This window comes from Dipodomys ordii, unplaced genomic scaffold (genome assembly GCF_000151885.1).
Source record: "Dipodomys ordii isolate 6190 unplaced genomic scaffold, Dord_2.0 Scaffold64, whole genome shotgun sequence".
Classification (NCBI taxonomy): domain Eukaryota; kingdom Metazoa; phylum Chordata; class Mammalia; order Rodentia; family Heteromyidae; genus Dipodomys; species Dipodomys ordii.
Window position 1 is genome coordinate 5595856 of NW_012267280.1, and position 14697 is coordinate 5610552.

The following is a 14697-nucleotide window of genomic DNA, read 5'->3' on the forward strand; positions in this document are numbered from 1 at the left end:
TCCTCACCGTCCGACGCCGCGTCCGGGGGCGGGGACGGCAGAAGCCAGGGTTGCAGCGACCGCCAGAATGGCGGCACGACGCCGGGCCTGCCGGAAGTGCTGCGCCCCCGCCCCGGAAGTGCTGCGCGCGCTCTGTCCCGTCACAGCCTCCACGCGCGCAGCCGCTTCAACCCAAGGTTCCGCGGCTGCGGGCGGAGCCTGCGGCGGTGCGGCCGGGACCATTTCTCCCCGTCCCCCCACCGTCTGCCTGTTACCCCGTTTTGCTATCACTGGAAGAGACTGCCATCTAGGTCGCGCACTGGTTTTCCTTCAGCCTCAGTCCTGGAACTGCGGGAGTGCGGTTCTTCTACGCTAGCATCAACACGTCTACCGAAGCTCTGCGCTGTTTCTTGTGGTGTGACGGAATGAACTCCGGACGCCACGCACGCGGACGCACGATCAAACCTCCCATTTAGGCATGTGATCCACTTTGAACCAGTTTTCACCTACGATACTGTGCTAAAGAGCTTTCCGTGTGGCGTCGTTTTCATGGCACAGTCTGTTGAAGAGACGATCCTTTCCCCTACTGAATGGTCTTGGAACCCTTGGGAAAATCGTTTAAGCATACACTCCGGGGCTGGGAAGGTGGCTCAGCGGTACAGTGCTTGCCTCCCATGCATGAGGTCCTGGGTTCTGTTCCTTAGCACCACATAAGCAGAAAAAGCAGGAAGTGACACTGTGGCTCAAATGGTAGAGCGCTAGCCTTGAGCTGAACAGCTGAGGGACAGCGCCCAGGCCCACAGTTCAAACCCCACGACTGACCAAAAAAGTTTATTTCTGAGCTGTCTATTCTATTTCTATTCTATTCCATTGTTATTCATGTCTGTCCATGTGCCAGTACCATATTACTTATTACTTTAGTTTGCAGTTTCAGAATCAGAGCAAGCTTGCCCTTAAGTTTTAGTCTTTAAGACTATTTTGGCACTGGTGGCTAACACCTGTAATTCTAGTTAGTCAGGAGGCTGAGATCTGAGGATTAAGGTTCAAAGCCTACAAGTAGGAAACTCCATGAGACTTTTTTTTGGGGGGGGCGGGGGTCCAGTCGTGGGGCCTGAACTCTGGGCCTGGGCGCTGTCCCTCAGCTCTTCAGCTCAAGGCTAGCGCTCTACCACTTGAACCATGGCACCACTTCCAGCTTTTTTCTTTTTGCTTATGTGGTGCTTGAGGAATCGAACCCAGAGCCTGAAGCATGCAAGGCAAGAGCTCTACCACTGAGCCACCTTCCCAGCCCTCCATGAGACTCTTATTGTAAGGTCCATTCCAGGACAGCGATCTCGCCCAGTATCTGCGTTACCTAGGCAACTGGAACACCTGGAAGAGTCACATCTGCATCTGCTGAGATCACATCTTAATCCGATGTGGCCACACTTTTCTCCCACCTGATCCCACTTCCCTTTACCTAGACACACCTTTCCCTGCCCTCTACCCTATATAAGGCCTAACCCAGGGCCAGACGCCCTCTTTTGCCAGCCACGTGGAGTGCCAACCTTGCCTGGTCCCAGGAGGTCTACTGAATAAACCTACCCCTTACCTGAATACCACGTGTGTGGTGCTGTTTTTACTCGGCCACCTCTTTATAAAAAACCTAACACTTATCTCCAAGTAACCACCTGAAAATCAGAAGTGGATCCCTGGCTCAAAGTGATATGAACAATAGCCTTGAGCAGAAAAGCTCAGGGAAAGCACCCAGGCCCTAAGTTCAAGCCCCAGGACCTAAAATACACACAATTATATGACACTTTTAAGATACTTTGAGACACCCTTGTAGCTTTTAGGATAAATTTTTCCATTTTGGGGAAAAAATCACAATTTTGGCAAGAAATTGTAATGAATCTGTTGATTGGTTTGGGAAGTTTTGATAGTTTGACAATATTATCTTCAAACTCATGAGCATAGGATGCATAGCCTAGGTATACATGCATTAATTTTAAATAAATTTAATAATTTAATAAAAGTAAATATTAAGTTGGTAACTTAATGGGGCTGGAAATGTGATTTAGTGGTAGAGTGCTTGCCTTGCATGCATGAAGCCCTGGGTTCAATTCCTCAGTACCACATAAACAGAAAAATCCATAAGGGGCGCTGTGGCTCAAGTGGTAGAGTGCTAGCCTTGAGCAAAAGAAGCTCAGGGACAGTACCCAGACCCTGAGTTCAAGTCACAGGACTGGCCAAAAGTTTTTAAAAAATTAATTTATTGAATTTATAAACTAAATTTAATTTAAAATTAATTTGTTTCAGCAATGATTTATAGTTTTTCGGTTTTGTTTTTTTGGTCGGTAGTGGGGCTTGAACTCTAGGCCTGGGTGCAGTCCTTGAGTTCTTCATCTCAAGGCTAGCACTCTACTACTTGAGCCACAGCGCCACTTCTGGTTTCCTGGTGGTTAGTTTCCTGCCCAGGCTGGCTTTGAACCATGATCTCAGATCTCAGCCTCCTGAGTAGCTAGGATTACAAGTGTGAGCCACCATCACCTGGCAACTTATAGTTTTTTAGTTCATTGGAGGTAAGAGTTTTCTAGTAAATTGGAGGTACTTCCTGCCTGGGCTGGCTTTGAAGTGGGATCCTCAGAGGTGTCTGCACAGAGCCTGCATGGCCCAGGACAGACCTTACAATTAGATTTACTGGTATTTTGCTAGGAATTTCTGAATCAGTGTCCATTCCATGAGGACTTTAGATACTGGTCTGTACCTGAGCCACTTTCACTCATTGGCTAGCACACTACCAACTATGAGACAAACTATCTTTTCTATCAAAGTGTGTTCTTAGAAGTCCCTGCTTTGGCTTGGTGGCATGGCTCTGGTTTAGAAAAAGAACTGCTTTGGTATATGGGAGGATTTTTGAAATGTAATGTTTTGTCTTTTAAACTAGTTTCTTTTCAAGATGGAATTAAGATGTATATTTTGAGATTAACCTTATTTCAAAGATATTCAAACTAGACAATTGTGAGCAGATTGTAGACCAGAGCTCAACCAATCTGAGAAGAGGGGCAGGGCCTGCTGCACAAGGCATAAACAGGGCACAGACTGCCTTGGTCTGTGTGCTTGCTGCCAGGCTTTTGTCTGGTGGTGCAACCTTCTGCAGAAGTAAACTTTACCTTACCAAATCAATTCTTTATTTTCATGTCTATTGTTGTGACTCGAGTGGTTCTTGGAGAGCATATTTATAACACAACTGAGTCATGCCTCCAACCCTAAAATAGACAGCAAAGATGGCTCTTCAAACAAACAAAAAATCTGTTCTGCCAATCTCTGTATTTTTATTTTTTAATCTTTTTTTTTGGTCATGGGACTTGAACTGTGGGCCTGGGCACTGTCCCTGAGCTCTTCAGCTCAAAGGAGTGTTCTAACACTTTAGCCACAGCGCCACTTCCAGTTTTCTAGTGGTAAATAGGGTATAAGAGTCTCACAGACTTTCCTGCCTGGGCTGGCCTCAGACTGTGATCCTCATATCTCAGCCTCTTGAGTAGCCAATTTCTGATAAAGCATCATTTTGTTGTCTGCATAGCTCTCCCCTTTGTTCCCAACAGTTCTGTCTCCTTTTATGGTTTGTAGATGTTTTTGGACTAAAAAAAAAATTGTAATGTTGCTCAGAGTAAATACAACAATACAAGCTTTTACCTAACATTTTAAATGAAATTTTAGGTCTCTCTCATGTCTTTTTGTATATAATCTATAGGTAATATCTTTCTGGTTGTCATGAAAATTACCATTAACACCCTAAAGCTGTAACAGTGTAACTTGGATTTTTATCAGCTTACCTTAAAAAACACTGCTCATCAACTTGTGGGCAAGGATGGAAGGAGGAAAATGGGGGAAAGCAAAAGAAGTTGTGCCATTGTTAAAGAAGCATCATACTCAATGACTCAGGGAATTGTAACCCCTTTGTACAAGCCCTTAGTAATAACAATTTAAAAAAATGTTGCTCAGCTCCATACCCCCTTTTGGTGTTGATCACAAAATTACATTTTTGTACATTGTGTGCTCCCAAACAAAAACTAACAATTCTTTGGAATACATAGTCTCTTAAGTTACATATAAAACCAAATGTTAGCTGGCACCAGCTACTTGAGAGACAGAAAGCAGAGAATGTACAAAAATGTAATTTTGTTGTTTTAAATGTATTAGCCTCTTAAGTAGTATAGGAAATGTAGTTACAAATTGTTACAATAATTTTATAGTTATATTAGCTCTTGTATCTCCCTTTACAAAGATAGTTGATTCTGTTTGGATTCAAGCATCTGGTAGGTGCTGAGTAAGCACTTTACTGGCTGAACTAATGAGTGAGTGAAGAGCTCCCTGAAGATCAAGTGACCACAGGGACAGCTTCACTACCAGCTTATGGTCAAAGGCAGCCCTCCTTCCAATAGCACTCTTGTGAAGGGGCAGCAGAGGGCACTGTGCTTCCGCCACCCAGGGTCACAACAAAGTAAAAGCGGTGAGCCTGGAAACCAGCTGTCCCTGGATATGAGTGGTGGCCAGGAACTGGTGGGACTTCGTGCTGCCTGACATCCTATATGAGGTCTGTGGCCAGGTGCCCACTCCCTGCAAGGACTTGCACCACTTGACCACTTGAACTGAGGTGAGCCAGACAAAGCTAAGAACCTACAGTCGTAAAGCTTAAGGGAAACACAGGTGCCTAAAGCTTGAGGTGAAGTCAGACTCATCTGTCACTCTCTGTTGTGTGCAGGTGTGTGTGCCCGTGAACTGGGGTGTATGAAGGGGCCATCCTTGTGGCACCTCTGTCACAAGCATGGGACAGCATAAAGCATTCTAACACAGGGAACAGTCCCAGGGCATCGAACATCCATCTAACTAACCATGGGTCAAGGATACCAATTGACTGCTAGTAGAAAACATAAACTAAATTTTAAAGTCAAGAATATTTGGCTTTTCTTCTCCTAGCTAAGACCATTGGGGATTTCATCAAACCGCTGTGTTATGAAGAGCAACTTATATCGCCCTGAAAATATTAATGGTGGACCCTATGCTAGTGTCCCCTCCAGTGAAAAGGAGTAGTGTGTGCCACAGGTCTGGTAATAGCACCCCTTTGTGCTGAAACCACAGAAGTTAAGGCCTGGGTCCTAGGTAAACAGTGCAAGTGCTGCTCTTGTGCCCATGAAGCCTTCCTGTCCCCCAAGCTGGAACAAGGCAGCTTTCCTTGGTGCTAGCACACTTCATCTTGACTGACTTCTTTGGTGCATCAGGAACTCCTACTTTGTATGAATTCTGCAGTGTGGAATTTTTATTTTATGTTGTTGTTGTTGGTCATGGGACTTAAACTCAGGACCTAGGTGCTGTACCTGAGTAATTTTTGCTAAAGGTTAGTAGTGCTCTACCACTTTGAGCCACAGCTCTACCTGTTTTTGTTTTTGCCTGCCCTGGGCAGGCCCTAGGCCTGAACTGGGGCTGGTAAGAAATTGGTGTAGCTTATAAAATGTACACAATAAATGCAGTGTTATTCTAGGGGCTGTAGTGGGGTCCAACAGCTTTTGCTGTCATTCAGCTCCCCAGTGGGTGAAGAGGATCTTGCCCACTGGTCCAACTCAGAATGCCTCCGCAAGCTTCATCTCAAGACACTACCATACTGGTTCCACCCATCCAAAAGTTGAGTCAGATCATGTCTTTATCCAAAATGTTGACATTTTGTCAGAAATTTTTGCATTCATTTAGGGTTTTGTCTGTGTGTGTGTACATGTACATACACACACACACACACATACACACGTGCAGGAGTACTGAGAGTTCAACTCAAGAGTCTTGTACTGTTGCTTGGCTTTTTCCACTTAAGGCTGACACTCAACCGCTTGAGCTGGAAGTGGAGACTTTACCTTTTTGGTAGTTAAATGGAAATGAATCTCAGGATTTTTCTGCCTGGGCTGGCTTTAAGCTTCAATCCTCAGATTTCAGTCTCTTGTGTAGCTAGGATTACAGGCTTGAGCTACCAGTGCCCAGCTAATTTTGAATTTTTAAATGGTGTTAAATTATTATTTATCTACACTGGAGGATTTTGGCACCCCAGGGCAACAAGCTTTATCTCAACTTGTTTCCTGGGCTCTTTCTCCTTGGCCCTCTTGGTGGATCTACATCACAATTGACTGTGCACTGTTTGAGCAGATCATCTGGAAGTCATGGATGGTTTCTCTTCACTTGGAACAAGAAACAACTCTCCCAAGAGAATCGAGACGACACCACAGAGACTTCTTACTGGACAAGAAACAGCATAGCAAGTATTGGGTTGGCAACACAGACTGGCTGACCAAGCTTGAGGCACAGCTTCAAAGTCTCCCTGCACACAGGCAGCCCAGGCTGCTCCTTCCTCCCCTTTCTTCTGGTGCTAGATGCCTGAGGGTGGTGAGTAGATAAAGGAGCCCAGGCTATTCAGCTGTGGTTTGCATACCAGGGGATAGTGGCCCCCAGCGGTGGAGCCAACTGAACAATGAGAGCCTCTAGGCTCTTGCCCTGAGGTAGCTGGCATACTTGAGCACCTGCTAAGTGCAGGAGTGGCTTCAGGTCTTAGGACAAAACAAAACAAAACAAACAACTATTGCAGCCTGCAATAGTGCCCCAGCATGGCAGGGCAGAGGGACAGTGACCAGCACTGAAGGTGGCTGGCAAGGCAGACCAGTCTGGGTCTGAAACAGTTTTGCAGGTAGGCTGCCACCAGACAAAGGGCAGACCAGGCCTGGCGAAGCCTCTTTGCTTGTGGCATGGTGGAGGGTGGGTGGTGAGGGAGCTGCCTGACGTCAGGAGATACTCACCTCTGCATGGTCTACATCAGCATCAGGCTGGAGTTGTTCCTGCTGTTCCTGTTTGAGTCAAGGGCAATGTAGTGTATGAGGTGATAAAGCATGGCACTGCTAACAGAAAGGCGGAGGGAGCCAGGGTGCATGGTGATGTCTAGGCCCAGCTTGCAGGCTGGTGGTTCTGCCATATGGCCTGGTTCCTCATGGCTTGAGATATAATTCCATGGTTCTATAAGCCACAGGCTTAAATCCTAGTTAGTAGAGCTATTAAGACAGGTTTGGACCCTAGGTCTTTGACCTAATTAATTGATCCTGTGATAAATTAATAATATGCCTAGTTGAAGGAAGTATATCACCTAAACTGCCTTGGAAAGACACACCCTGTCTCTGGCCTGCTAGCCTCTCAGCCTCTCCCAGTCCCTGGCCTTCCCACCTGTCAACTTCCAGCTACAAAGAGGTGAACAGCAGTACTTTCTCACATCCTCCTGCTGCCAAATGTGCCTCACCATAGGTCTGAGACAACAAAGCATGATTTCTCTAAAATTGTGAACCAAATAAATCTTTCCTCCTTTAAGTGGATACACCAGGCCTTTGTCATTGGGAGGAAATGGCTGAGTGGTGCAGCTGTTCAGGTCTTCTCTGCTGAGATCCCGACCACATGCTCCCCAGCAGCTCGCCAACACCAGAGCCTTGCCAGCAGAGCAAGTTTTCACTTGTGCACTTTGCCAACATGAGGTTGTTGAAGAAGGAAAACTAACAGTGCACACCTACAGGTTCTTGGAGCATTCTTCCTCACATGTACCCCTTTTTCTGATCATCAAAGGCTTAGGTCTGTGAACTTACTTTAATCTAGAAATCAATTGAAAGGACGCCTCTTCTCGTTCAGTTGCTCATTCAAGGTTTTAGCTTTGCACAGCAAACAGGATCCTGGTGGGCAGTCCATCCATTTTGCCCCAGGTACTTGGAGATAATTCCAAAGATCCCAGAACCAGGCAATTCTAATGGCTATGTTAATCTGGGTAGATTTGAGTCAACTCTTAAATTTCCCTTCTCCATTTAAATCAGGGTATCAGTGTCAGAAGCTGCTGCATCAATTCTCCACAGATTTAGCTACTTAAAAGAACAGAAATGCAGTCTGGTGCCAGTGGCTCATGCCTGTAATCCTAGCTACTCAGGAGGCTGAGATCTGAGAATCATGGTTCAAAGCTAGCCCAGGCAGAAAAGTCCATGAGACTCTTACCTCCAATTAACCACCAGAAAACCACAAGTGGTGCTGATGCTCAAAGTGACAGAGTGCTAGTCTTAAGCAGAAAAAGCTCAGGGACAGCACCCAGCACTCAGGCCGAGTTTATGCCCCATGACTGGCACCAAAAAAAAAAAAAGGAAAAACAAAGAAAGTACATAATTTATTCTAGTATGCCATCCCCAGAAGTCTCTAAAGCCTGATGGGCAAGTTGCAATCTCAGCCCCATGTGCAAGGGCCCTCAGTTTAGACACATAATGTCCTCTATTTTGCCAATAGCTTTTGTCTTTAAACAAAAGACTAACAATCTGTATGAGGGTCTGATGGAAGTTAATATAGACTGTTCCATAGAAAACAGTTAATATAGACTGTTCCACGATATCCTATTACAATATTGTGGATACTAATTTGTAGAACCCTTAGGTGACCACAGAATGTCACTACTCACCCCCAATATAGACTTGGGCTAAGACTCTCCAATTCAAAATAAAGAGTCCAGTGACCCTGACCATTTAGGGCTTAGAGTTCCTTAGAAGTGAAAGGAGACTAACCCTGTGGTAGGAGGGTCTTTCCAGTTCCCCACAGCTGTATGTTCCCTGCTAGGACAGGTACTTAGGTAAGAATAAAGGAGTGAGTTAAGGTGAGGACAAGAGCTATGTTTTCGAAGAATCACTGTCTTATTAGTGGGAATATGGCCTATTTATTTATTTTTGAAACACTAACTCAGGGCCTTGTAGCTACTAGGCAAATGTTCTATTGCCTGAATTGTGCCTCCAGTTTGATTTTTTTTTTCTTAGAGCAGGTGAGGGTGAGTTTACCTCATAATAAAGTAGTGTCTGTCTGTCTCTCTGAAATTTAGGGGAAATACAGAAAATGTTTGGTAAAGAAGTATTATTCTTTGAATCTGTGCCAGGGAAAATTTGATTTGTTGGTTCGGATGCCTGACCACATAACCATACAGATATTCACTCCTCTTGATTTGGATGATGTTGGACAGCTGTCAAAAACCTGCAAGAATGCCAAAAGGTAAGCCCTTAAAATGTTTTCTATTAGTGAGTATCACTTAGAATTTCAAGAAGGAAAAGAAAACTCTAACTTTAGGGCAGGAGTGCAGCTCAGTGGTAGTGTTTGTTTAGCATGTATAACAGCCCTCAATTCAATCCTTATAAAGAGTAAAAATAAGAGTAAAATAAGTTTTAAAAAATTGGAGCTGGGCACCAGTGGCTCACACCTGTGATTCTACTTAGGAGGCTGAGATCTGATGATCGTGGTTGGAAGCTAGCCCAGGCAGGAACGTTCCTGAAACTCTTTTTTTTTTTGGTTGGCCGTGGGGCTTGAACTCTGGGCCTGGGCGCTGTCCCTCAGCTCTTCAGCTCAAGGCAAGTGCTCTACCACTTGGGCTACAGCGCCACTTCCGGTTTTCTGGTGGTTTATCGGAGATAGGAGTCTCACGGTCTCTCCTGCCCGGGCTGGCTTTGAACTGCGATCCTCAGTCTCAGCCTCCTGAGTAGCTAGGATTACAGGCGTGAGCCACGGTCTCTCCTGCCCGGGCTGGCTTTGAACTGCAATCCTCAGTCTCAGCCTCCTGAGTAGCTGGGATTACAGGCGTGAGCCATCAGCGTCCGGCTCGTTCCTGAGACTCTTATCTCCAATTAACCACCAGAAAATCAGAAGTGGTGCTGTGGCTCAAGTGGTAGAGCACTAGACTTGGGTTGAAGAGCACAGGGACATGGCCTAGGCCCAGAGTTCAAGACCCATAACTGACCAAAAAAAAAAAAAAAGAGCAAAAAATTTAATTTCATATAACAAATTTTAAACACATAACCAAAAAGACTGATTTTTTTTTTCCCCTGTTGGTTGTGGGGCCTGAACTCTGGGCTTGGTCACTGTCCCTCAGCTCTTCAGCTTAAGGCTAGTGCTCTACTACTTGAGCCACTGTGCCACTTTCGGCTTTTTCTGTTTATGTGGTGCATCAAACCCAGGGCACTCTACCACTGAGCCACCTTCCCAGCCCCCGATTAATTTTTCTTGTCAGTTATGGGACTTGAACTTTGGACCTGAACACTGTCCCTCAGCTCTTCAGCTCAAAGCTAGCCCTCTACCACTTGAGCCATAGCACCATTTCTGGTTTTCTGGTGGTTTATTGGAGACAAGAGTTTCTTGGCTTTTTCCTATCCAGGCTGGCTTTGAACCTCAACCCTTAGATCTCAGCCTTCTGAGTAGCTAGGATTACAGGTGTGGGCCACCAGCACCCAGTTCCCTTATTAATTTTTATGAAGAAAAATTAGTAGAATGAAATAGCACTGTGGATTTATTTTTACTTAAAGAACAAATAAAAACCTGGCCATTTGTAAAACACAAAGTTAATATGAGTGAGAAGAAAAAATATTACTTTTAGCAACAACAAGCCTATTATCCTGAATTTCAAAATAACCTGGATGTTGAAAATAAATAAAAACTGGGCCTGAGGTGGCTGGCTATTTAAGAGGTAGAGATCTTGAGGATAGTGGTGAGAGGGCCTTCTGGGCATAAGGTTCATAACCAATAGAATGTTCATCTTAGCCAAAATACATAAATAATTACATGGTAGCATATGCTTGTCACTCCAGCTATGCACTTATGCATGTACACACACACACACACACACACACACACACACACACACACACACACAGCCAAAAGGGCTAGGTATGGCTCAGGTGGTAGAATGTCAGATACAAGGCCATGAGTTCAAACCCCAATACCACCACCAAAAAAAGTAAAAGAGAAAAGCCACCAGGAATTCCAAATGCAGATTTCCCCCATCCTTCAATGGAGCTGTGGTAAGAGAGTATCAGGGAAGTCTGGGGGAAGAATAGCTTCTCGGGTTCCTTATAGTATACTTATTTCAGACATATGTCCTCATTTGGTAACAACTAGGTTGTGAATTCATTCAGAAATAGAATAGATATCTTTTTATACTCAACTTGCTTCAGATTTGAAAGAAAACACAATTAAAAGGCTAAAAATAATCATTCCTCATTTAGTGCTTTGGTATACTTTTCTTAAAAGCTTAAATATTAAACAAACAAAAACTTTGTTGAGTGTTAAGTGACTTAACTGCTAAATTACACAGCTAATACTCAACCGTTTGCCAAAAAACACTTTATTTGTAAGATAAACAGTGGTTTATGGTAAGTTTTCTTGTTTAAGAACCGGTAAGTTTGCCGGGTGCTGGTGGCTCACGCCTGTAATCCTAGCTACTTAGGAGGTTGAGATCTGAGGATCTCGGTTCAAAGCCAGCCCGGGCAGGAAAGTCCATGAGATTCTTTTTTTTTTTTTTTTTTGGGTGGGGGTCCAGTCGTGGGGCCTGAACTCTGGCCTGGGTGCTGTCCCTCAGCTCTTCAGCTCAAGGCTAGCACTCTACCACTTGTGAGCCACATTGCCACTTCTGGCTTTTTTTCCCCCCCTGCTTATGTGGTGCTGAGGAGTCGAACTCAGGGTCTCATGCATGCAAGGCAAGCTCTCTACCACTGAGCCACCTTCCCAGCCCTCCATGAGATTCTTATCTCCAATAAACTACTTGAAAACTGGAAGTGGCACTGTGGCTCAAGCCGTTAGAGTGCTTGCCTTGAGCTGAAGCGCACAGGGATAGCGCTCAGGCCCAGAGTTCAAGCCCCACACCGGTAAGTTGCAAGGTGCTTTCTCACTCGTTCCTCCGTCATCGGGCAAGAGCCACCCAGCTCCCTACTACAGGTCATATCTCAGGCATAACCAGTAATGACAGACTCACTTCCCGGCTTCACGAAGTTTACCAGTGGGCAGACTAGCCCAAGCTCCACATAAATGGGGAAAAGTGTTATGGAAGGGTGCCTGACCTAGCCAGAGACAGAAGCAGACTTCTTGAGAGTGCTGTGATGGGAACCACTGGCTAGAGTGTAAATGGAGGCACTGGTAGTGAAAGGAGGCTGAAAACATGGTAGGTTCGTTCAGAACCTAGGAAAGACCCCAACCTGGACGATTCCTATGTGAGCTCTAAAGGGGAGAAGGGTACTACACAGAAAGAAGGATGGCAGGTACCACTGCTTTTGTTCCTGTGGCCTGAGCATCTGCAAGGAAGGTTGCCTCATTACCTTTAGACATATGTACAGCAACAGAGTGAAGAGGTGCGTGGACAGATGCAGAGGTCAGAAGATAACATGGTTGCTGAGAACACAACTGGAGATGCTGGCTCAGGCCACTGGAAGATGTAGTGCCACCTGAGAAGGGATGTTAAGACAGGGAAGCTGTCACTGACTGCTGTTCGGTGTGAACAGGGACACTTACAAGACTACCCCCAGAGGACAAACTGTGGGGCAGAGGGAGGCTCCTAGGGTCCACATGAATGGAAAAGGAGAGGGCACATGCTGGAAGATTACACTGCAAGGAAGTCTGAGGGAACAAACTTGAAAACTGCAATAAAAGGAAAACTGCTACTCTCAGGACCCAGTATATGCAACCAGCTTGTGAGTCATTACTCATAGGTCTGCATCTTCCCATAAATTTTCTATAATACATATGCATGTATGTGTCTATACACCCTGAAAGTTCAGACTGCAAGCTTACTCTGCACTTTGAACTTCCTCTTACATGTGAACACTTGAATATCAGAATTCCATGATGTGGAATTAGTACAGCTTAACCATTCCACTGATGGACAATTTAGTTTGTTTCTGCCCTTTCTTCTTTACAGCAAATCTGTGATGATTACTTTTCTGTCTGAGCAGGTCTATCTGTAGGATGTAGGGTTAGAGGTGAAGAACATCCCCATTTTGCATTTGGGTAGACATGGACATTCATATCTCCTTTTAATGCCAGAAGAAATGGTCCAAGAGAAGAAGTGTTAAAGGCCAGGACCTTCCTACCCAGCTCCCTGAGACTGCCCACCTCTGCTCAGATTGACACAACCTGCCACACACAGGGCTTCAAGTACACAGTTGTGGGGCCTGGAAGTCCGGGTGCCAGACAATCTGGTTCCTAGCAAGAATCTCCTGGCTGGCAGACATCTTTTCACTGTGTCCTCACCGGGTAAAGAGGTGCTTTTATCTCTTCTTATAAGAACATGAGTCTGTGACACCAGGACCTACCATCCTGGCCACAGGTGACATGAATCAGTATCCCAGATGAGCCCTCACTGAGGTAAGAGTGACATATATGCATTTTGGAATGAGGGCATAATCCAATCTAAGAAAGGCCCAACCTCTATGCCTAGGTTGACACAAGAACCTCCTGTGAAACCTGTCATTCCATGTTTTTGATTCTGGGAATTATGGACCTACGTGATGGCCATTCTTGACTGCGGACAATCACACTTAGCAGACTGTTCTTGACTGGTTCTGGATCCTTTGTTCTGGAAGTCTCTGGAGCAAAGACCTGGTAGACATAAGCACCTAACCTTCAAGGGTTCCACTCAGAGGCTACTAAACTCTACCCCTCAGGCTAAATAAGGCTTGTTCATAACTTTATTGGAATATAGCCCTACCTGTCTGTTTATAGCAACTCTTCTGCATGAGAATAATTAAAGATGACTAAAATGGCAGGCACTGGTGGCTCATACCTGTAATCTTAGCTACTCAGAAGGCTGAGATCTAAGATTTGTGGTTTAAAGTCCTTAAGTCTCTTCTCTCCAGTTAACTACCAAAAAGCCAGAATTGGAGCTGTAGCTCAAATAGAGTGCTACTCTTAAGCATAAAAGCTCAGAGACAGCACCTGAGCCCTGAGTTCAAGCCTCAAGATTGGCACGGGTGCTTATGCACGCGTGCACGCGCGCGTGTACACACCGTGCGCGCGAGTACACACACACACACACACATCTGTGTAAAAGGATTACTAAAATGTATCATGGCTTTGCTATTTTTCTAAGGGTGGACTAGCTATGTTACATTTCACAGAGACCTCTGTCTCTTTTGTGATACAAGGCTTATTTACACGTGTGTCTTTCTTTTAGATGTATAACAGTGAAGAGTTCTGGGAGAAATTTAGAAACTTTACATGGGAAACAAATTGTTGACACTAAGAAGATTGGGGTAGTTACATTCAAGAAGCTTCTAGCTTTCCACCAAAATGCAACCCAGCAAAAACATGGCAAGAGAAGGCAGTCAGCATTTTTCTGAGCTTAACCGAAGGGGCAAGATAAAAAGATGAAGATTGAAACTGAAATTTCACACAATAGTCACTACCATTTGACCTCACCTATATCTTAGAACTGTTTCTGAGGGGTACATTTAGTTAAGAGTGACAATGACCCAAAGATAGCCCCATATCCTGTGCCTAGGTCATCCTGTCCCCAGTAAACACCATGGTTACAGACCACAGCACATTTGTCCAAGGGAGTGGAACTATTTTCATCTAGGCAGTGGTCACACTGTGCACGGAGGAGCAGCAGCAAATGTGGGTTCTACATCGAGTAAGGACTGTCAGAACGGCTAAGCATGCAGATGTGGCAGGCTCAGCTGCTGTGGCAGTGGTCCAAAGGCCATGAGGTAGAGGTAGGTAGAGGGAGGAGGGTGTCAGGGAGATGCAGCCCCACATACCATCTGCTTGTGGACACATAAATCCCAGAGTGGATGTTATTCTGACAACACACTAAAAAGGGCTTAGAATTCACAGACACAGTATGAATTTTCTCATATTTGTATTTTTCTACCTTCCAGTGGA

The 14697-nt window shown here is 45.1% G+C and overlaps 1 protein-coding gene across 3 annotated transcripts in view; it reads right to left on the reverse strand.

The window, feature by feature from the left end:
• Champ1 (chromosome alignment maintaining phosphoprotein 1) overlaps window positions 1–14697 on the reverse strand; it is a 33225-nt gene that overhangs the window by 13856 nt on the left and 4672 nt on the right. Inside the window, exon 1 of one of the 3 annotated variants that reach the window (XM_013022814.1) lies at window positions 8–85. The exons of 1 other annotated variant lie outside the window; for it this stretch is intronic. The gene's annotated coding sequence lies outside the window, so the exon portion shown is untranslated. Of the gene's footprint in view, window positions 1–7; window positions 86–14697 lie in introns of those variants that run through there. One more of the 3 variants, XM_013022816.1, reaches the window with a different exon arrangement.